This window comes from Phoca vitulina, unplaced genomic scaffold (assembly GCF_004348235.1).
Source record: "Phoca vitulina isolate PV1807 unplaced genomic scaffold, GSC_HSeal_1.0 scaffold23, whole genome shotgun sequence".
Classification (NCBI taxonomy): Eukaryota; Metazoa; Chordata; class Mammalia; order Carnivora; family Phocidae; genus Phoca; species Phoca vitulina.
The window spans coordinates 24,158,967-24,184,040 of record NW_022589726.1 but is presented as its reverse complement, the minus strand read 5'-3'; the positions used below and the strand labels follow the sequence as shown (position 1 = coordinate 24,184,040).

General features: G+C 38.5%; 1 protein-coding gene across 3 annotated transcripts in view; it reads right to left on the bottom strand.

Annotated features, from left to right (window-relative positions):
• Positions 1-24,785, bottom strand: part of SCAF11 (SR-related CTD associated factor 11) — a 74,195-nt gene extending 49,410 nt beyond the window's left edge. The window contains exons 1-2 of one of the 3 annotated variants that reach the window (XM_032420864.1): positions 24,464-24,785; positions 4,171-4,224 (exon numbers count right to left, since the gene is read on the bottom strand). The gene's annotated coding sequence lies outside the window, so the exon portion shown is untranslated. Of the gene's footprint in view, positions 1-4,170; positions 5,376-24,463 lie in introns of those variants that run through there. The other 2 variants (XM_032420866.1, XM_032420865.1) reach the window with 2 other exon arrangements.
• Positions 24,786-25,074: the final 289 nt, after the last annotated feature.

Genomic DNA, 25,074 nt, shown 5'->3' with positions numbered 1-25,074 from the left:
CAGTTTATTCATTCAAAATGATAGGGTTTTAGCATTTCACTAGATAAAAGCCACAACTTTTAGTTCAACAACTTATAGTCATAACTTGCTCATATTTATTTGTTCTATCTGCCTAGATGCCAATTTTTAACCTAAGGACTCATGGTTTTTAATACCAGTTTTGCTTTAAATTTCCAGTAACAGAAGCACAGGAATACAATACAGACGCATGGTCCTAAGCCAATAATTTGTGGTCAATAAAAAAACTTAAGAGATAAGCTGTGGGTGGGAGGACTATCCCTCCTTGTGGTTACCCAAAAAGTTAGATATAACTTGATTTCATGATATTAACTATTAATGACTCTTAATCATATCATATTCTACCTAGACTCCTTAATAGTTTGACCAAGTTCTGTATATTAATTATCTATAAATCAAACAGAATTTTCTTTTAATTTTGGTTTACCTCAAATGAATCTCAAAGAATGGTTGTTCACTCTTGATTTTAAGTTAATTCTGTTTACTTTTCAGAGGACTTTAATTTACCAATTTCAGTCTTTAATATCTCTTCCCAGGCTCCACCTTTCCAAGCTAAAGCATCTTTTAAGTCTTTTATCCCTAACATAATGATCTTAAAGCACTTATATCTTCCAAGCTGCCCTTTTTATTTCATTACATATTGCTTCTGTTATGTATTAGAAATACTATTCCAAATATGTCCATAAAAACGGTTTCAGGGGCACCTGGGTAGCTCAGACGGTTAAGCGTCTGCTTTCAGCTCAGGTCATGATCCCAGGGTCCTGGGATCTCTCTGTCTGTCTCCTCTCTCTGTCAAAAATAAAATCTTAAAAAAAAAAAAAAAAGTTTGGGAAGAATGACCTAATTTAAAAATTTTATTTATCATAAAAGCATCAACTTTTAGACGTGGAATAAAAAAAAAAAAGAGCACTAGTATCAATCAGTTTTCAGAATTCAGAACTCATTCTCCCACATAAACCCTGGAATACATGGAATTGAGAATCCCAGGCCAGCCATTATAGTGCATTCAAGTAACAGTAGTGTAGAAAATAGTTCAGTTCTCTAAAACAGGACTGCCCGAGAGGGAACTGTTCTATCAAGCACCTGAAATGTGGCTAGTACCACTGAGGAACAAAATTTTTCGATTTAGGTTTTAATTAATTTAAATTTAAGTAATCCAATGTGGTTACTGGTTACTATGCTGGACAGCACAGTTCCAGGATATAAAGAAAATTGTTTCAAGTTACACCTAAGACACTAGCAATGTATTCCCTATTGTAGTAGTTGCTGAAGCACCTCAAGCTTCAAGGAATCAGAGAAGGGACCAGAGGTTCCCACTAATAGAAACTAAACATTTTAGCCTTGGCCAGCTCCATTTAAAATTCCTATCCTTCCCTTCTCTCCATCCTTTTCTCTTCCAAAGCCTGTTTCCTTCCATCTACATCCAGTTCACTTCAAACCTCGCTCTCCTTGCTTCCTCCTACTGTCCTTCAAGCAAGTCCACAGTATCTAAAGATACGAACATCCTAGTTAAGACTTAGACCTACAGTCAAATCGCAGCTGCACTGCCATGCAGTAAGTAGCTGTTATTATCATTATTTTTTCCTAAAGATTTATTTTTAGAGAGAGCTAGTGCCCAAGCACGCACAGGAGGGGATGGGGGGGTGTGCAGCTGGAGAGGGAGAGAGAATCCTCAAGCAGACTCTCTGCTGAGCACAGAACCTGACATGGGCTTGGTCCCAGGATCCTGAGATCATGACCTGAGCCGAAATTAAGAGCCGACAGCTCAAGCAACTGAGCCATCCAGGTGCCCCTATTATTATTACTGGTGCTAGTAAGAACAGAAAAATAGGGAAGGGTAATAAAAGTGTTGACTGCCCAATTTCTTTGTTTTCCCTAAACAGAAGTGAGACAAAGGCAAACATAGGACTGAAAAAACACAAATCAACACTTCTGAGTAACAAGTAAATTGATCAAGTCTACTAATATTCTGTCAAAAGAGTAGTTAGATCCTTTGGGTACAAAAATAGAAGACATACGAAAGGCCATGAGAAAGTTTAACTCTATTTCCCACCCCACTCTCAAACCCAATCCTGCCATTATAGAATCTATCATAGAAGGGCACAGATATGATAAATGGGAGCCAAGGCTGAATAAAAGGGATACTGGGAAAAAGTAAGAGCTGTCCCTATGTTGGGCATACTTATGCCAGGACAAAGCGTATTTCTTGAAGATGCTAAATACTATTTTGATTCACATGGCTAAGGTCTTCAGAGAAGCCAGTGACTCCCAGAACCACTCTCAAATAATCTATTCTTCTTTCTCCTTTATTTCCAATCCTCTATCCAAGATAAACAGGTCCCCAAATTCAATCCCCTGTCCAAAAAATTCAATTAAAAAAAAGGGGGCATTCAGTAAGGTACTCTGAGTGGTATATTTCAGTGATTCATGACTTGGGCACTGGTTTCAGGCAAAACTGTGCTTATGACATTGTCTTGCAGTAATAAACACTCAAATGTTAATAACCATTACTATTAAATGCAGGATCTTTCATCTCAATCCCAGTCTTAAATAAAGCCATTAACTGCCTCCCAATTATCTATTAAAAATTTGATCCTCCCATTAAGAATGTTATTTTCACTTGAAGAAACCATAGTGAGGCTATTTTTTATTGATGTCCAGGGAGGGATAGCATGCATTATTATAGGCCAGTTTTTCTGTAAATAAAGTTTTGCTGAAGCACAGCCATGCTCATTCCTTTAGATATTGCCTATGGCTTCCTTTGCACAACAACGGCGAATAAAAAATAACTGTGACAGAAACCATATACTCTGCAAAGCCTAAAGTACCTACGACCTGGCCCCTTCCAGAAAAAGTTTACAGATGTGGCTCAGTCTCTCACTGCAGAGGGCTCTTCAAGCTTTCTAAAGTATAGGCATCTCTACATCTATATTCAACCTGTACTCTGGCCCAACAGTTAACTTATTACACATCTGAGTCAATGGTTCTACAATGTTGTCCTTGAGTTCCTTTTAAAACACCCTGAAGGCTATGTGATTTTGTTGATTTATCTACATTTATTTTATCAATCTGGCTTAAACTATCACGGGTATTTGCTCTAGTGCCTTCAATTAATTCACTTCAGAGTAAGGTTAAGGCAATTAACTCCTTCAGCTTAATAATTATTTCCTTTCCAGCCTCTCTGCTACATAATCAACTCAGTCCTGCTCTACAATTGTTGATTTTTAAATCCCTTACAAAATGCTCCCAAATTTTTTTTTCTGCCTGTACAACAATTTTATTAGAGTTTGTAAGTAGACTTCTTTGCTTCAACTGGGCTATTCTAACATGTTTTTGTTTAAAATATCCCTCACCTGCATGTTTGTTGCTGGAGCTTTAATACCAGTATAGAGACAGGAATGTCCCTTTAAGCACAGGTTTTAGAAAAAACTGTCCAGGTTCAAACCACAACTAATCTGCCACTTACTAACTGTGTGACCTTAACCTCTTTAAGCCTGTTTCCTCATCTATCAAATGGAGATAAATGTAGTAACCACTTCAGTCATTATGAAGACTAAATTACATAATCACATAATCCTTTTTAAGTGCTTAGCACAAGACTAGCACAAAAGAAGTACCCAACAACTAACACACAGGCACAAACACATGAACACCACCCCACCCCAAAAGGATCTTCGGTATATCATAGGATATAAGATCGTAAATCTGTATGACTCTCACTAAGAAGGGATTTTCATTATTTTAAAAACTCCTGTATTTCAAAGAATATCCACATAAAGAATGTGAGGAGGAAAGAGTTCACAAAATTTAAATTGTCAAATAGCTTTTCAAACAGACCTTATGTAAGGATAAATATGTTCTTTATTCTACACTGACAGTATTTATCAAGATTCCTATTTATCTGGAAACAAAAATGTTGAAGCAAGACAAAATCTAGGTCTCAAAAGAAAATAGTCCTAGGATTTTTGCATCCTATTTCCTATTTTATATATGTATAAGAGAGAAAACACTAAATGGTTTTAACATGGCAACTCCAGCAAAAAAGAAGAGGTCATAGTGAAGTGAAGCTATAACCACAATTTCCAAGGTAGTACCTACGAGTGTCATTTTTAAGTTTTTCCTAACTATACAAATATTCACAAGCCCTCTTACCTTTAAGATTCTTCAGGTGGAACAGTCACGTAATCAGTTTTCCATCAAACTATTCTGGGGAGGGAATTATGAAAATTAGTCCCATTTCACTTCACTTTCACCCAGCTGCTACCCTATTTATCTTGGGTTCAGAATAAAAGAGAAGAGTTAAATATAAAGAATGATTTATTCCAGAAGGCCTTAAACAGTGAATACAATTTATTTAGAATGTAAGACATTTTGACACAGTTAAGTATATGCCTTCAACTATGAAAATACACACAGGTAATGGAGGCAAAGAATAACGAAAACATTTTGTTTAGTGAGAGAAGCACAAGAAGTCACATTTCAGCATATAGGAAAAAACCAATTGAAAACAAAGTAACAGAGAATTAGAAAAAAATCTACCCCAACAAATAGACTGGTCATATCACCTAAGAAGACAATTTAGAAAAAGATACAGAAATTCAACAACTACTAGAATTTAAATTACTTCCTGAACTCCAGACCTTAAGTATGCTTAACCAATAGTCACTTTTCTCTTTCTCTCTCTTTATTCAAATAGGCCCTATACCAGATTCCCTACCTTGCTACAGCCTGTATTTATTCATTTAATAAATATTTAGCCAGTGCCCCTATTTTCTAGGTACCATTAGGCCTTATGCACTGATACACAAAACAAAAACAAAAATCAACAATTACCATATAGTACAGTATAGCAAGTGCTATGATGGGGGTAAGCACAAGATGTAACAGGAGCATATAATAAGCACCAAATCCTTGCAATATATGTACATTTGTAAAAAAGGCTTCCCAACTGAGACCAAAGGGATTAAAAACGTATTTTTCTAACCCCTGACCATTCTGTACCACTGCAGCATTTCCATCTTTAAAGGACACAGAACTGGAATTACCAATTCAAACATGATAGTGAGAATTTTAATTTTCAAAACAAAGAAAGGATACATGCAAATCAGAGCACATAGGTAAGTTCATGTGCTTGCTATGTTAGACTTCCTATATGGAAATGACCGCTGGAAAAACATAAAAGATAACACTGTGCCTGACCCCATACCATAAAGGCTTAACCTCCAAAAAAGGTTTTCAGATAATGGCCGGACATACACACTGGTAAAAGAGAAGTATCTTTTCTCTTTCAACAAGTTTTATAAAATATTACATTCCACATAATTATCTGAGTATACTGATTGTCCAACTGAACACCATACATTTAAAAAAATAATCGGGGCAGGGTGCCTGGGTGGCTCAGTCGGTTAAGCACCTGCCTTCAGCTCAGGTCATGATCCCAGGGTCTGGGGATCGAGCCCCGCATTGGGCTCCCTGCTCAGCGGGGAGCCTGCTTCACCCTCTCCTTCTGCCACTCCCCCTGCTTGTGCACTCTCTTTCTCTCTCTGTCAAATAAATAAAATCTTTAGAAAAAAAAATAATAATCAGGGCACCTGGGTGGCTCAGTCAGTTAAGTGTCCAACTCTTGATCTCAGCTCAGGTCTTAATCTCAGGGTGGTGAGCTCAAGCCCCATTGGGTAAAGCCTACTTAAAAAAAATTTTTTTTAAATAACTAATAGGTCTTTTTATAGTAAACAAAATGTTTGTCCCTTTAACACATCAATTCTCTTTATTTATGATCACAATTATGTATTTTTTCAACATCACATTTTTTCAGTTAAAAATAAAATTCTTAATCAGGAAGTACAATGAAGGGGTGCCTAGGTGGCTCAGTCTGTTAAGTGTCTGCCTTCGGCTTAGGTCATGATTCAGGGTCCAGGGATCGAGCCCACATCGGGCTCTCTGCTCAACAAGGAGCCTGCTTCTCCTCTCCCTCTGCCTGCCCCTCTGTCTGCCGCTCTACCTACCTGTGCTCTATCAAATAAATAAAATCTTTAAAAAAAAAAAGTACAACGAAGAACCAGCAAATTATGGTATGTATTTACAAAAACAGCAACAGAATTTTCATTTCTACCAATAGTTTCAATTTCACCCCAACTTTATAACTACAACCAAGAGTAAAACTGAAATGGATTAAGACTTTCAATCAATTTTAGCTTTAGTGAACTCATTCACATGCTGTTATGGTCTGAATGTTTGCATCCCCAAAAATTCACATGCTAAAATGCTGAGTATGTGATAGTGTAAGTGGGGCCTTTGGAAAGTGCTTAAATCATAAAAGTAGAACCCTCATGAATGGGATTAGTGCCTTATAAAAGAGGCTACAGAGAGATCCCAAGCCCCTTCCACCACAAGAGGATGCAAGGGAAAGTCTGTGACCTGGAAGAGGGCCCTCACCCAACCACCCTGCTGCCAGAACTCTGAGAAATAAATTTCATTGCTTATTAAGCTACCTGGTTTGTGATATTTTGTTATAGCAGCCTGAACAGATAAGACACATGCTCTTCTTTCAGTTACTATTGCACATCAGTCCCTGGAAATACTTTCTAATTTAGTTTTTGATAAGATCTTCAGTGATCTGGTTGCTTCTCAGCAACTGATCAACAACAGGATTTTCTGGGACTCTTTCATATTCAATTCCTTCATTCTGGGCCTATACCCAAAAAAAGCTTGTTTCCCAAGCACCATTCATTGATGACCAAATAATCTTATATCTTGTTGTTTACCAAGGAAACTGAAAATAAAAAAGATGAAGTCACCTACACTTATCAGTCTTATAATAAAATCAGCTTCCTGTATCAATCTAGGAAGTGAAGATATGCTTCAGAATGTCTCTAAAATTCTCATGCAGTGTCTGCAACATCATGTGAGAGCCAAGAGTCCACTAATATGAAGCATATCACCTCATACTAAACTCTACAATGACCAATAACCTAATCACTGAAACAAATTATTTTTTTTAAAGATTTCATTTATTTGACAGAGTGCAAACATGGGGGGGGGGCAGAGGAGGAGACAGAAGCAGACTCCTCATTGAGCAGGGAGCCCAACGCAGGGCTCAATCCCAGGACCATGAGATCATGATCTGTGCCAAAGGCAGATACTGAACTGAATGAACACCCAGGCACCCCCGAAGCAAATCATTTTTAAAAGTTTAGAATGAATAAAGAATAAAATAGTTCCAAAGTGAAGGGAACTGGAAATCCTTAGGCAGAACACATAGATTAAACTGAAAATAGGAAAACAAGTTTTTCAAATGTAATATAATTATGGAAAATTAGATTTCATGAAGACTATGCTCTAAAAGAGAAATTAATTTTCCTATTTCCTTTTACATTTAATGTAGCATCATCTCCTCAAAAGGGCTTGCACTGTTACACACAGGATCACGATATGTTTAAAAAAAATGTAATTGACAAACCAAATTTAAATGAAATAAGGAGATTCAAGTTGCCATTACGTTCTAAAATTGGTAATAAGTAAACAGGGCAGTTCTAGTTCTGGGTAAAATGGAGTAAGCACATTCCACCTTGTTAATCTCACTGACTGAAACTATAAAACCCAGACAGAATAAATGGAGCAGCTAATTGAAATTTTGAAAGTAAATAATAGCAGGTGGATTGGGGAAGAGCCCAGAATCTGATATATTATCAGGCTGGTAGTGAGCTTCTAATTTTTCCATCCAGTTTTGCCCCCAGCCTGGACTTAATGGCACCTGAAACCCAAAAAGTGGCTGTTGGGAACAGCAGAGAGAGAGAAAGCTCTAGGAAAAGGCCTCTATCTCTGTCCAAGGAGTGGAAAAGGGGCCTCCTAATTGCTTAGAAAGAGTAAGGGAAATCTCTTCTTTTTTCTGTTCCTCATTCCCCATGACCCAATTCCCAAGCAATCCTGACAGCTTCAACAGTGGCAGCAACAGAACTAGCAGAAGCCTAAAACTCTGAGGGAAAGGTACCATCCTCACTGACTCAAGAAACTGGACTAATCTCAATTTTTCTCCTGTCTTTCTGTCACTTGCCTCCAGATGAAACTGTAGAAAATATGCACCACAGTGGAATGAATGAAATGAAGACTGGGGTTTCCAGCCAGAGGACCTGGGTGGGGGTGGGGGGGGGGGTGTCCCAGGGATCTAGAAAACACCATGTGCATAATAGAGGGGAAAGCATTTAAATAATTATAAGTTGTTTATGAACTCCTAGCTCACCCCTGAGCTGTAAATCTACAGGTTTAACCTTAAGCAGCATACCATAGACTCTGAAGACTAAAATATAGGATAAACCGCCATGCAAGTCACAGATTGGCTACTGGGTAATACATATTATGGGAAAAATCCAAATGTACTACAAACAAAGGTTTTGAAAACAGAACTGAGATTAAAACTACAACCTGAAGAAAGCTGGTTGTAATTGTGGCCTAAAACCTAACTGAATCAACTACCTGCCCAAACAAAAACATTAACATTCTCCATTGCATTTAAGCAAGACACTAAGATTCATATCATAATGTTCAAAATCTCCAAAACACAACCCAAAATTACTTGGCACAGAGAACAAAAAAATCTCAAACTCCTGTGGGAAAAGAGAACCAACAGAAAACAACACCAAGATAACATAGATATTAGAGCACTGGGTGAATTATCTGACAAAGACTTTAAAGCAGGTAAAAACATGCTCTACAAGTAAGAGCAAATACTCCTGAAACAAAGAGAAAACTAGAAAGTCATAGCAAAAACAAAAAACCCACAAGATATAAAGAACCATCAAATGGAAATTTTAGAACTGAAAAATGCAATAACTGAAATAGAAAAATACACTGGACAGACTCAACAGCAGAATGGAAAGTCAGTGAACTTAAAGACAGATCAACAGAAATTACCCAATCTGAGAGCAATAGAAAAAATATTGAAAAAAACATTAGTGCCTCAAGGACCTGTGGGACAACACCAAAACCCTAACATTCATGTCAAGAGCCCAAGTAGAAGAAAATGAGTTCGATACAGAGAAAAAAGATGAAGAGAAATAATGGCCAGAAACTCCCAAATTTGCTGGAAGATATAAACCTCTAAATTCAAGAGGCTCACAAACCCCAAACAGGATAATGAAATCCACGCCTAGAAACATCACAGTTGGATTTGTGAAGATGGAAGAGCAACAGAAATGATAAATATCTGGATAAATATAATTAACTACCCTCCTCTTGAATTCTTTAAAATATGTTTGGCAATGAAAAGCAAACATAACAACACTTTCCAGTAAGATTTCCAATACACGTAGACATAACATAAGACAACTACAACATAAAGGGTAAAGGGACCTACATGGTGATAAGGTTTCTATATTTCACTTAAAGTGATAAAATATTGATTCTAAGGAAACTGTGAAAATATAAATATATGTATTATAATTCTTAGAGTGATCACTAAAAAAATGATACATAGGCAAAAACACAATAAATTAAAATGGAATACTAAAAAATGTTCAAATAACCCAAAGAAAGAGGTTACATAAGAACAAAGAGGAAACCAAAAAAATAAAACAGGGGTGCCTGGGTGGCTCAGTCGGTTGAGCATCCAAATCCTGATTTCACCTCAGGTCGTGATCTCAGGTCGTGAGATCGAGCCCCTCACCAAGGGCATGGCGACTGCTAAGGATTCTCTCCCTCTCCCTCTGCTCCCCACCCCCCTCACACGTGCGCACGCACTCTCTCTTTAAAAAATAAAAAAATAAAAAAGTAGAACTAAATCCAAATATATCAATAGTTATAATATGTGAGAGGCAGGGAAAGCATGACTCCATCAGAAAAGGTCTCAAATCAATGATCTAAACTTCTATGTTAAAAAACTAAAAAAGAAAAAGATATACAAAGTAGGCAGAAGGAAAGAAAGAGAGCAGAAATCAATGAAATCGAAACAGAAAAATCAATGAAACCAAAAGCCTGTTCTTTGAAAAGAAAAATCAATAAAATTTAAACTTCGAGCAAATAGCACTGAATAGCCCTAGCACTGTTTAAAGATATTAAATCTGTAGTCTTCCAAAAAAAGAAATCTCCAGGCCCAGATAATCTCCCTGGTGAATTTTACTAAACATTTAAAGAAATAACACCAGTTCAACACACTCTCCTCCAGAAAATGGAAGATAAATACTTCCCAATTCATTTTATGAGTTCAGTATTATCCTGATAGCAAAACCAGACAAAGATAGTACAAGAAAAGAACAAACTGATATACTACATTTAATAAAAATAAACTATGGGGGCGCCTGGGTGGCTCATATGGTTAAGCGTCTGCCTTCGGCTCAGGTCATGATACCGGAGTCCTGGGATCGAGTCCCACATCGGGCTCCCTGCTCAGCGGGAAGCCTGCTTCTCCCTCTGACCCTCTCTCTCTTTCTCTCTGTCTCTCATGAATAAATAAATAAAATCTTTTAAAAAAATAAACTATGGTACATTCAGCCATACAATGGAATACTACTCAGCCAAAAAGAAAGGAATGGACTAGTGCGTCACTTAACAACTTGAATGAATCTTAAAGGCAATATATATTCAAAGAAGCCAGTGTCAAAAGGTTACATGCTACACAACTGCATTTATATGACATTTTCAAAAGGTCAAAACTGTAATGACAAAGAATTCTTTGATCAGTTGTCACTTGGGTTTGGGTAGGGTTGAACTACAAAGATAGCATGAGGGAGCTTTTTGGCAGTAACGGAAACCATTCTGAATCCTGACTCTGGTGATGGTAATACAAATCTACACATGTATTATAATTCACAGAACTACACAACCAAAAAAGATCAATTTTACCATATGTCAGTAAAATTTAAAATGTTTTATAAGACTAACATGTGAAAGTAATTTGGGGCTAGAACATAAATTGTTAATGTTTTCAACAAAGGTACTTTTTTTTTTAAAGATTTTATTTATTTATTTGACAGAGAGAGAGAGAGCACAAGCAGGGGGAACAGTAGGCAGAGGGAGAGGGAGAAGCAGGCTCCTCGCTGAGCAGGGAGCCCGAGGTGGGGCTCGATCCCAGGACCCTGGGACCATGACCTGAGCCGAAGGCAGATGCCTAACAACGGAGCCACCCAGGTGCCCTGCAACAAAAGTACTTTTTCACTGACAACTTCATGGTCTCAATCTTTCCAATGGCTCTATACTATCGCCAACACGTAGAGGTCACCCATATTACATCGCCACTGATGAGCTTGAGAGGAGGTATCTGAATTTTCTATTTCTGGTTCTTGTATTTCTATAACACTGAAAGGTCATGTATTCTAGAGCCCATGGAGAAACAGAGATTAAAAGCAACAGGCACAACTTCACAACCCCACTAAATTCTAAGGCAATGCTGTAGAAATAGATCAGTTCTGAAACCCTAGTAATGGTATGGAGCTAACCATTTTTCACTGTTTGAGGGAAGACAGGCACTACAGCTGACTCCCAACTGGGTGACAACCCCCCCACCTTTTTTTTTTTAAAGATTATTTATTTATTTATTTATTTGAGAGAGAGTGTGCATGGGAGCAAGCAGAGGGAGGAGCAGGGAGGGAGGGAGAGGAAAGGGGAAAGAATCTCAAGCAGACTTCACACTGAGCACGGAGCCTGACCAGGGCTCCATTCCATAACTCCGAGATCATGACCTAAGCCCAAACCAAGAGTCAGACGCTCAACCAACTGAGCCACCGAGGCGCCCCTGGGTTACACTCTTATGTGACAGGTGTCCACTCTATAAGAAGAATATATCTATGATGCAATATTTTCTTTTAAAAAAGAAACACGAGTGCCTTCTATATGCCTGGCTACTTCATCATGAACAGTTTGATAAGGAAATCATATGAAAGGCTTCCACTATTTCTCCAAATGAAAAACACTATAAAGCAGTATCATGTTACATGTCCTCCAATAATTTCAACATATATTTATGCAATTCTTCTCTAATAACCACACCACCCCTGCTTAAGGTATGGTGGAGGGAACAGAAAGGAGGAGCTGATTGTGCAATCTTCACCTCTCTTCAAGATTCTCCTCTCCATTTTCTCATCCCTATTTACTAAAACAAGATGACATAACTAATTCAAATGGTAAAGGCAAAGCTAAAGCTCTTACTTTTTTGGTTTCTTTCCATCAGCAATTCCTCAATGCCTATTACAGGTCCCTTGAAGGGAAGAGTTATAAATGTGGAAGAGCAGAATTTACATTCAGAAGATTAAGCATTATGCCTATTAAAGACAAAAAACAAAAGAACAGTGAGGTGGTAGAGACTCATTTCACAACCAAACTTTCCAGGAGGACTAGCTATAGGAGCCCTTGGGATCAAAAGCACCATACCCTCTTATCTGGCAAGCAGAACAGCCAAGAGAAAAAAGTCATCCTGGTTGGAAGTATGAGAAGTAGGGGAACTGATTATCTTTTCATCTTTTTTTCTAATCCAAAACAGAAAAACTGTCAATTATATCTTTAATTTAACCTAGAAAGACGCCCAACCTGAATTGGCAATCCCTGCCTACCCACCTCCCAAAAACATATATAGCACAGGAAACACTTGCAAATAAACAAACAAATCCTAAGAACTGAAGAGGAATTAATGACAGTAAATGACCACATAAAAATGCTTGTTACAATGGAATGGAAAGGGATTTCACCTATAACAGGGAAAAAAGGGACAATGTTCAAAACACTGCTTCTGAAATACTGCTTTGTTCTGTTTAAACAAGATTTTAAAAACCTTAATTATAGAGTTTCAACTTCAGAAATTAGTCTCTTTTCTGCACAGATGCGAAAGGTCACTCTTTGGTTCCTCAAGAAATGTCATTCTCTAATCCTTTGTAAATTGGTACAAATTGCTACAGTGAAACTAGTACTGAGAAGAAAAAAGCAATTGTTTTGTGCAGTGAGCAGGACATTTACTCTCTCTCTACTCCAGTTCTGCCTATTATCTGAATTTCTTAAACTCACCTAGGTAGTTATCTTAGATAAATATAATTTTATGTTACCTAAGTATATAATCAATGTATTCTCAAATGAATATTTCACCATAACTTAAAGAGACATTTCACAATCCTACTTCTGTAAAACATTAGTATTCTAATCTGGAAATATTATCACTTACTATGAAAACTTACTTAAAAAGTAAAAAAGAAAGAACACTCTTCTACATTAACATCAGGCATGGGCAGATACTGGGATTCTTTCCTAAATGTAATTTTATTATAAATGCTCCAAATGCCCCAAGAGCTGGACTTTGGGTATGCATTCCATACTATTTCAAGATACTACTTTCTGACATTTCCTAAGTTATCTCATTTAACTTTTACAGTATTTTGTGAAAACGTCTCCATCCTGTATACAATGAAATTAAGTAAATTGTCTAAGGTCACAAAGCCAGTTTCTAAGTATCAGGATCGGAACTCAACTAGCCCTCTGGCAGAAAAGAAAACAAATATTAATCTGGGTCACTATATATTAAAGGAAATCAATGGAAAGGCAGAGGTTCTCAGGAGAGAAATAGTGGCTATAAAAAACAGAGAAATAAATGGAAATTTTAAAACTGAAAAATACAGTATCTGAAATAAGATCCCAACAACAGATTGGAAATAAAAGGAATGAGTCAGTAAATGTGAGGATACATCAAAAGAAATGATCTAATCTGAAGAACAGAAAAGTGAAAGACTGAAAGAAAATGAAGAGTCTCTGGGTCCTGTGGACAACATCCAAAGTTCTATTTATGTCATCTGAGTTCCAGAAAAATAAGAGAAAAAGACTGGTACATAAAAAAAAAAAGGTGAAGAAATAATTTCCTAAACCTCCCCAAATTTAAAAATTCACAAATTTTGGGAGATACCAAATAGGATTAACTCAAAAGAAAGATAAATATGCCCAGACAAATCATAATCAACCACAAAAAAGCAAAGGTGAAGGAAAAAAATCTCTAAAATAGATAAACACAACATACAGATTAAATTAATGATTCAAATTAATGACTCAAATTACTGAAAACTTCTCATCAGAAACAATGGGATCCAAGAAGGCAGGACATCTTCAGTGCTAAAGAAAAAAACTGTTAACCCAGAATTTTGTAACTGGTAAAGAAATCCATCAAAAATGAAAGTGGAAAACGCGTTTTCAATTAAGAAAAACAAAGAGAATTTATCACCAGCAAGGTATATAGCATAAAAGATATCCTAAAGGAAGTTCTCCAAGCTGAGGAGAAATGATATGAGAGAAACCTGAAATTCTATTAACAAAGAAGACAAATAGTCAATAGCTACATATAGATAAGAGACTATTTTTCTCCTCTTAAATTCTTTAAAAAATATATGATTACTGTAAGCAAAAATTACATTATTGTCTACTGTCTAGTCTCTGTATGTTATCTGTATGTTTCATTCCATATACATGTAATACATGCAACAACTTTAACATAAAGGTCACTGGAGGAGTTGTTTGGCTTCTACAGTCACTTCAAGTACTAAATATTAATTCTAAATAGATTGTTAATGTTTCAGTATATATATACATATATATAATTCCTAGAGCAGCACTATCCAATAAAAATAATGTGAGCCACATATACAATTTTAAATTTTTAGTAGCCATATTTTAAAAGTTAAAATAAAATCAATCTAGTATATTTTATTAACCCAATATGTCCAAATATTAACCAGTAAAAAACTTATTAAATGAGACATTTTATATTCTTTTTGTGGTAGTAAGTCTTTGAAATCTGCTGTGTATCTTACATTTATAGTGTATCTCAAATCAAACTAGACACATTTCTAGTTGTTAAGAGTTGACCTAAAGCAACCACTAAGACATAACTCAAAGAGATATAGTCAAAAAGTCAATGGCTCAGTCGGGTAAGTGGCTGCCTTCGGCCCGGGTCATGATCCCAGGGTCCTGGGATCGAGTCCCACATCAGGCTCCTTGCTCAGTAGGGAGCCTGCTTCTCTCTCTCTCTCCCTCTGCTTGTGCTCTCTCTGTCAAATAAATAAAATCTTAAAAAAAAAAAAAAAAATTTAAAGTAAAATATTCAATATATGCACATAATCAAAAAAAGGGCAGGAAATGGGAAACAAATTAGTATATCATATCAATAATTACATATAAATAACCTAAACATACTAATTGAGAGATTGTCAGATTAGATTTCACAAAAACACTGGGTTACATACTGTCTACAAGAAACTCAACTTTTTTTTTTTTTTTAAAGATTTTATTTATTTATTTGACAGAGAGAGACACAGCGAGAGAGGGAACACCAGCACGGGGAGTGGGAGAGGGAGAAGCAGGCTCCCCGCCGAGCAGGAAGCCCGATGCGGGGCTCGATCCCAGGACCCTGGGATCATGACCTGAGCCGAAGGCAGACGCTTAACGACTGAGCCACCCAGGCGCCCCGAAACTCAACTTTTTTTAAAAAAAATTTTTGAGTATAGTTGACACACAATGTTACATTAGTTTCAGGTGTGTAACATAGTGATTCAACTTCTCTACATGTTATGCTATGCTCCCCGCAAGTGTAGCTACCATCTGTCACCATACAATGCTATTAAAATATTAAGATTATAATCTCTATATTGTGCCTTTTATTCCTGTGATTTATTCATTACATAGCTGGAAGCCTGTATTTCCCACTCCCCTTTATCCATTTTGCCCAGCCTCCCACCCACCCCTTCCCTCTGGCAACTATCAGTTTGTTCTCTGTATTTATAGGTCTCGTTCTGCTTTTTAAGAAACTCACTTTAAATATAAAAACATAGGTTAAAATGAAAGTATAGAAAAAGATATGCCATGCAAATAGTAGTCAAAGAAAGTTGGAGTGGCTATATTAATATAAAATATATTTTTAACTTCTCTTAAGGGCTTGAATAGATTCCTCCTTCATTTAGTTTTATTAGTTTTATCTACTTCTGTGGCAGTTTTGAAACAATAAAGCTATTTTCCGTTTCATGCATCTCCCTCATATTACTCATGTTGATGTCTAAGTAACTGAACACGTATAACAGTTCCTAAAGAAATATGGCCTTAATGCATTAAAGCTGTCCTATCTGAAGGCTCGTCTACGGTAAGGTTTTCAGGTGAATGATACCTTACAAATTTTTTAAGTTTTTAATATTTATTCCCCATTAGAACAATAATTTAAAGAAACAATTTTCTTGACAGGCCATCTAGGCATACAAAATAGTGTTACAAGTATATTTACCTTAACAGCTCATTTATCATTTGTAAGCTGTTTCACTGAGCCCAGAGTATTTTCAAAGCAGTGTTGCTGTGGCTGCTCTCTTTAATATTTATATTTCTGTTTTCGTTTACTTTAAGCTGCTGAACTACTACTTTGGCCAGGGTATTGAGGCTGGCTTGGAATACAAAGACAGATTAAGATACTATAACCCTTCCTGCTGCAAAAACTAGAGTTGGAGAAGTAGCACACAAAAGATGAACAAGATAGCATATGCTAAGTGCCAAATGTGAACTACAGGCAATTTTCAGGACTAATTTAGTCAGAAAGAATTCATTTAGAACAGCGATAGGAAATAAGGGTAAAGACATAATTATGGGCCAGAATGTAAAGGGACTTAAAAGTTTAAGTCCAAGGTAGGACTTAAATTGTGTTTTGTAAAAAGTAGGAAATCGCTAAGAAAAAGTCCACCTCAATCCCATTTATCTATTTTGACATGTTTAAACTGGGGGTTTTGAAAATAATGCAGCAACAGAAAGTGGAGAAAGAGAGGAAAGTATGGAAAACTAATTAGGAAAAAATGGAAGAACACTGGGGAGCAATAAAGAAGGCCTGATTAGGACTAAGCCCCTCAAGGGCAAAGACCATGTTTCATCCCCAGACCTACTAGACACAGATATCAACAAACCTATAGCAGAAGATTATGGGTAGGGGAAATGCCTACTTTATATCAGGCAATAAACTCTGACATGCCTTTGCACATTTAATCCTCAAGGCCCCATACTATATAACATTTTAAAAATTAAAACACCACCAATATTCGACACTAGTAATACTGCATTAAAAAGGTTTGAAAATCACTAAACAGAGTTAACTTAAGGTATGAAACAAAAGAGACTGGAATTAGCTGCTATTACCACTGGACTTCGGTAAGTGTTCCTTAAAAATTAAAATAGGTGAGAACACTGATTAAGTCACCAATAAAAGGTGACAATCACTATCTGGGACAACTAGAATGCAAAGCTAGGTCTGACTGACTCCAAAGAACCAATTTTTACCTTACTGTCAAAATTATATTAAAAAGACTCTCCTGTAAGTACATCTGAGAACTCCTGGGTAAAAGGGAAAATAAGGAGGGAGATTAGTGTTATCACTAACAGAGATGTCAGCATCTCAAGAGGATTTAAATTTTAAAAGTTGAGAACATGTTTGATCATAATTTTCACTACAAGTTTTGGTGTGATAATCTTTTATAAAAACAAATGAGTATAATCTTTAAGAAAACATGTCTGTATGTTGGTATTCTGCCTGGAGGTGCTGGAGCCCAAGTTAACGCCAGTGTCCATATGAAGGATGGTGAGGGAGCCCAGAGTGAGGAATGCATCTTGGCACAAGTCCTCAGAGCCTTAAGAAGAGTGAAAATGTTATGCAACACAGGGGAGGAAGCAATAGTGACAAAAGGAATTTGGCTACATCCTGGTGATTGATCATAAGTAAATACACTAAGGATACTGGGAGTCAGGCTTCCCCTTGTAAGAGAAGGATGTTATAAATCTGGAGAGGGAGAAAATGAAAACAAACGCTGGAACACAAACATTGAAACTGGAAAAATTAGTACCAGCTCATGGGTTTTTGTATATACAGAAATAAAAATAGCACCCAAATCTTGGTTTTCTAAATACCTTTCTTCACTGAAAGAAATCCCTCCTTGGAGAAACGGCTGATTCCAGGGTCATAGCAGGGAAAATATGTACAAGGTGACCCTAGAACATTTTCTTGTGTCACACTTGCTCAGAGCAAGTCAAAAGAACACAGAAACCAGCTTGAAGGGGCTTTCATTGGTCAAAGCTGGGACAATTTGAGAATAAATAGCAAATCTGATAAAGAATGGGCTATTTATAAAGTATCAAAATACTTTCCCACAAAATACTTATTAGTTATCAAGAGAGGAAAAAAAAAAAACTTTAGTGAAGAAGCTTGGGAGACTTCACCTTAATCAAAGTGTGTATCATCAGTTAGGGCACAAACAGAAATTGTATGCCATCCAATAGGATGCAATGAGATCACAGCATCATTACTGAGACACTCCTGCGAAAAAAATGCACAATTTGAATCTAACCATGAGGAAATACCAGGCAAATCTAAACTGAGAGACATTTAACAACAAAACTAACCTGCAATCTTTTAAAGTGTCAAGGTTATGCAAATCAAGAAAAGACTGAGGGATTGATTATTCTAGGTTGAAGGAGTGTAGAAAGACATTACAATTAAATGCAACACAGAAATGTGAACTCTTGTTAACAAACGAAATTACTGTGGAAACTGGCAAAACCTGAAAGAGGTCTGAGAGTTAAATTGTAGTAATATAGCAATGTTAATTTCCTGATTTTGATATATTTATGTAAAAGACAGTCCTTATCTTTGTTTGGGGTGATGAGAAGGCATCTGCAACTTACTCCCAAATGGCTCAGGGCTTGTAAAATCTTCTCTGTACTTGGACTTGGGACTTAAGCAGGACTGAGTCTGCAACTTACTCTCAAATGTTTCAGGGAAAAAAGTCCTTTGTATTGTACTTGAAACCTTTCTGAAAGTTTAAAATTGTTTTAAAAAAAGAAAAAGATTATCTACAATATTCATTTACAGCACCTAAAACTAGCATATGAGTAAAGCAGTACTCCTTCCAAGTGAGTATGTGTTTCCATCTCTTTTTATTATAAGAAAAGACTCTGCTTTATTATTTATGGGATTCTTAATGACTTTTGATCTACATCTCCACTGTAACGACTATTCTGTGCCTCGGTTGCACTGGCCATATTTCAAATGCTCAACAGCCACATCAGCTACTGTATTGGTAGCACAGATACACATTTCAATCATCACAGAAAAGTCTACTACTTGATAGCACTGACTTAGAGTTTGAAAGGCCAACTGATACAATGAATAAAGACCGAAGAGTCAGATGGACTTGAGTATATATTCTTAACAAGTGCTCTGACACTTAGCAAGTAATTTAACTTCTCTAGAGCCTCAGATTCCTTTCTGTAAAATGAATTAATACACCCAATATTGCAAGGCTGCTGAAAAGGTCAAATGAAAATTTATGTAAAATGTCTAAAACAGAGTGGTTGGCACATAGCAAATATTTGACAAACATTAGGTCTCTTCTGTAATGTGGACAGATAATTTCTTTTTCTTTTTTTTTTAAGATTTTATTTATTTATTTGACAGAGAGACAGTGAGAGAGGGAACACAAGCAGGGGGAGTGGGAGAGGGAGAAGCAGGCTTCCCGCTGAGCAGGGAGCCTGATGCGGGGCTCGATCCCAGGACCCTGGGATCATGACCTGAGCCGAAGGCAGACGGTTAAGAACTGAGCCACCCAGGCGCCCCTCTTAATCTCTGATCTCAGTTTTTTACAACTAGTTAAGCAATTACAGGAGCATCAATTTGAAAATAAGAAGCTTACTATCTTGCTTATTCAAAAGGCCAATGAGCTCCTTGTTGTTAAATTCAATGAAAAGGGCGCCTGGGTGGCTCAGTTGGTTAAGCGACTGCCTTCGGCTCAGGTCATGATCCTGGAGTCCCAGGATCGAGTCCCGCATCGGGCTCCCTGCTCAGCAGGGAGTCTGCTTCTCCCTCTGACCCTCCCCCCTCTCATGTGCTCTCTCTCTCTCTCATTCTCTCTCTCAAATAAATAAATAAAATCTTTAAAAAAAATAAAAAATAAAAAAAATAAATTCAATGAAAAAATCTTTAAGCTCTTGGGGCATCTGGGTGGCTCAATCGGTTAAGCATCCCGACTCTTGATTTCGGCTAAGGTGGTGATCTCAGGGCGGTGAGACTGAGCCCCTTGTTGGGCTCTGTGCTGGGCATGGAGCCTGCTTAAGATTCTCTCTCTCCCTCTCCCCCCAGCTCTAAAAAAAAGAAAAATCTTGGGATGCCTGGGTGGCTCAGTCAGTTAAGCGTCTGCCTTTGGCTCAGGTCATGATCCTAAGGTCCTGGCATTGAGTCCCAAGTTGGGCTCCCTGCTCAGCGGGGAGCCTGCTTCTCCCTCTCCTCCCCACTTGTGCTGTTGCTCTCTCTCTCTCAAATAAATAAAACTTAAAAAAAAATCTTACAGCTTTTACATTACTCAACTCTCATCAATATTTGACCCTACTGATTACTCTCCCCTTGAAATACTCTCTTCCTTTGGTTTCTCTAATACCACACTCAACTCCTACTTCTCTGACCTTCACAGTATTCTTTGGGAGCTTACATTCCTCCAGCAAAGTTTTTTTTTTTTTTTTATGTTAGAGGCCACTGTGATTCCCTTCAAGTTATATTCCCTCCCTTAGGCAATTCCACCTTAGTTTTGACTATCTATGTAAGTGACTCCAATTTTCTATTTCCAGCCCATACCTCTCCTCTGAAATTTAGAACCCTACTATCTAATTTCCATCTGAAAGTTCCAAAGGTATCTTAAATGCAATATGCCAGAATCAAAAGAACCTTGGTCCTTCTGTGGTATCACCATCAACCTAGCTGTTTCCCTGAGTTGATGGTTGAAATTTCTATGTCCCTCACTTTCCATCCATCAACAAAGGCCTGGTGATCTCAAATCCCATTTACTTTTGCCCACCTCCACAATGCTCATCCTAATTCAAGCTATCCTCATCTCTTCTGGACTACTACTGCAAAAGTCTTAACTAATTTCCCTATACCCACTCTTGCAGCTTCTCCCTTTCAATACCCACTACCACAATCATAATTCTGCTTTCTGGAACTATCAAAAATAAGTATAATTTGGCTTCTAAATGACAACTGTCTTACTTTTAAACAGTAAGGCAGTTATACCACTTTACCCTTAGCTAAGTATTCTTAGTTCTGTCTATATCCTGATAAATCAGTTTCAAGATCACATTCTATCATACTCTTCTTTGAAAATGTCCCCTGAACTGAATATAAAGCATGGATAATAAGTAACTTAGCAGTTCATGCAAAAGACTGAGACTAGTACAGTTTAAAGTTTCAAACCACAATTAATATTTTAAATGTTTTAATGTTTCCAGCTGAAAGCAGGTTAATCTATTAAGTATTAAATATAAGCACCGACCATGTATCAGGCATTATTCAGGTATTTGGAGACAAAACAATGACGCAAACTGACAAACCCTGTTCTCACAGAAATTCACTAAAGTAAAGAAGAAAGACTATTAACTTAAGATAGTAATTTATACAGTATGTTAGAAAATGATAAAACGCGGGCGCCTGGGTGGCTCCAATGGTTGAGCGTCTGCCTTCAGCTCAGGTCATGATCCCAGGGTCCTGGGATTGAGTCCCGCCATCGGGCTCCCTGCTCCTTGGGAGCCTGCTTCTCTCTCTGCCTCTCTCTCTCTCTCATGAATAAATAAATAAAAATCTTAAAAAAAAAAAAATGATAAAACGCTATGGAGAAAATCTGGCTTAAAAAGTGGTAGGAAATGTGGGAGGAAGGTCTGCTATTTTATACAGAGTAGTCAGAGAAAACTTCAGTAGCAGAGTAGAAGTTGGTTGAACAGAGTAAGATAATCAAGTCAGAGAGGAAGAAGAGACTTAAAACACTCAGAGCCTGGTAAACGATAGACTTGGATTTTACTGACTGAGAACGGAAGCCATTTGAGAAGAGAAGTGACATGGTTTGACAAATTTCATCAGGATCACTCTGGCAGTTGAGTGTTAAAAACCATATAGGTAAGCAAAGGCCATAGTGAGACTTTTTAGGAAACTATTTTGCAAGTGAGAGATGATGGTACTGTTTTTACATTTTATAGTAAAACTTTATGTGCCTAAGTACTAGAATTAACAAAGCCACAACTTTAAAAAAAAGACAACAATGACAATGCAAAGATGAGTCTTGGGAATACTAAGAGAATACCAGGTATTTTAACTCTGAGCTCTACTGAGTGCTACTACCAGTTAGTACAATTCAGATGCAAGATAAGGTGCAAAGCTACTAATTTATTCTTTTGGACAAAAGGTATAACTAAGAATTTAGGTTTTAAGCTTCTTTATTTCACTGGGCAAGGTAAGTCAAGATCCAATGTACGTGACTAAAAGGCAAAGGTAGATGATGGCAGAGCTTGCTAAAGGGAAGTTACAATGAAAATTATTCTAAGGCTGACTCTTTTTATTACCTCTACATCTGCCACTCTCTTTGGTTAGGTTTTACAACCATTTCTCACTGGTGTACCTAAAAAGTTCAGTATAAAGTCGATGAGTAGTAAATACTGTACTCTCCTACTATTAGAACATGCTACTGATGGTGAGTCAACATCAGTCAACTGCACTGTTTCCTCCTATCCCTAATTAACAGCACAGCTTTTCAGGAAAATTGCCTAAGCCAGGCTAGTGCCCAAAAAATAATGAGGAAGCTGGGTGATCCCTGAAGAGTTTCAATCTTAACTCATGGACCCCACTACCACCACCTAAAGACATACCCAAAAAAATCACTCTTAAAATTTTCTCCATTACACATTTCAGGAAGGCAGCATATTTATGAACAATTTTCTGTTTTCCTATCCAGTTTTATTACCCCTTGACATACTGAAGAATGCTTTTAGAGTGTGAGTACACTAGGAGTAAGCAAACATCCAAATCTTATCCTACCAAAATCTTAAAATGTACTCAAAATCTTTATTTTAATGTACTCAAATTCTCAGGCAAAAAGGTCATCATCTGAATGTAAAACTGAATTACTATTAATATACTTGCAAGCACCAAAAAATGTAATGAAAAAGTGCAGCTACAGTAAGAATAATTTTAAAAACTCATACTGCATAAACATAATATAAAGTAAATTTAGATTATCTTTTAAGAGTATAAAAGAAATCCAAAGACAATTTCAAATTTTCATCTGCCCAATAAATTAAAGCAACAAAAATAAAAATCCCACAAACTTTTTACTGCAGCTCTTAACCAACAGCAAAAAAGTGGGACGATTAAGCCAACAGCCAAAGAAACAGGAAAGAGAAAGCAATGGTCTAGAAAGAGATTTGATTCTTATCAAAATTTTTAATACAATTACCAATAAAATACAAAAACTACCAGTTATTTAATAACGTTTTGCCTTCAATATTCTGAAGTAAGCAGTCATATGCTTGAATTAATTTTTAAAATGAAAAAATACATCTATTAATATGCTTTTTCCGAAATTCGGTCAAAATTCCGAAACTGGAAAATTTAAGATCAGCGTCCAATAGCCAAACATTAAAAACTTTTGGATCAGTTTTGCTTAAAAATCTTAGATCACTGGTAGTATGATAAAGATGTTAGAAGCAATCCAAAATTAATGATAATCGCTCAACTCGTAGACGCTGTAAGAAGTCCACTACAGAAATATGTTGGGGGTATTTTACAATTCAACATTTGAATCTGTGAGTATTTTAATCAACTACTTAAACCGGGCATTTACTTTTAAAACAATTTTTCCAAAACATGTGTGGATAGCAAGACGGCCAGCAATCTCTAAGAAATGTCTGTAATGGTTCAAAATTCCTAGGTGTGAGGAGGGGCGACTCATTAAGCTAAGTTTAGATCCGGCCCTTTTGTTGTCAGCCCAGGAAACGGGTTTAAAAACTGGGGGTGGGAGAAGAGTTTGAAATTCAGGACGAGGTGAACGCTGATGCCTAGCCGCGCCGGCTCTTCCCTATTCGCGCACTGAGAGGTCACGGCGTAGTAAAGTTTGGTTTCACGAGCGGGCTTGGACACTATTGACAAAAGCAAAGTCTACTAAGTAAAGCGAACTCGGGGGTCGGGGAGCGCCCGGAAGCCCAGCAAGACACGTTTCCACTGCAGGGAGGGGGTGTATGTGTGCCGACTCGGTCGTGGAGCCTCTTGCCTCAACCCGCCCCCCCCCAACCGGACCCCTCACCCAGGCGGGGACAGGCTCCGCCGGCAGAAGCGGCGGGAGCCGGGTAGGCCACAAGGAGGAAATGGGACGGGGTGTCGACAGAGAGGCGGCGGCGGCCGGAGCGGGGCCTCCCTCGCGGGGAGCGAGAAGGAAGAGGGGCCCTCCCCGCCGCAGCTTCCCCCGCCTTGAGAGGCAGCTCCAACTTTCCTCCAAGCGCAGGACGCCGTCTGGGCCGCGCGCGATTCCGAAACTTTGTCCGCCCTCCCGTCGCCCCCGGCCCGCTCCTCCGCTCCGCGCCAGCCCGTAACAGCCTCCACTTCGCCCCGACAGCTGCCGGAGTCCATCCGCCCCCGGGGTCGGCCCGTGTTTACCTCAGGCCGAGGTCGAGGCGCTTGCTCCAGCGGCGGCGGCCCCACTGCAGGTCCCTAGGTCCCCGTCACGACGCCAAGTTCCCCAACATGGACTCCTTAGTCCGCTTTGAGTTGTTCCGGAGGTCGCTAGGGCGCCGGCTCTACCCGCCGAGTCGGGAGGTGGCGGCGGAGCAGAGAGCGGACCCGGGCTGCGCTGCTCCGCGCGACTTGCGCCACCGCCGCTCCCCCTCCCCCCGCCTTGTCTGGCCTCCTCCCTCCCCTCCCCGCGCGTGCCCTCCCCTTTCTCCCCCTCCGCTCCGCTCAGCCGCGCCGCCACATGTCGGCGCGCTACGGTGACGACGGCGGCGCGGGCGGCAGAATCCGCCGCACTCTCCCTACTCGCTTGCTGGGCCCTGCGCGCACCGCTGCAACGCTCAACCGGACCACGGGGGGGCGCTGGCAAACCACCCTTAGCGACCTAGGAACGTGGCGGGCGGAGTGACGTCACGCGGCCTGTGAGCGGGAGGGAGAACGGCAGCGAGTGGCGCGGGCTTCTGGGAAACGTCTTCCGCGGGCTGTCATCCTCCCACCCTGCGGATTGTGCGCAGGCGCCGTGCGTGAGGCGCTCGAGT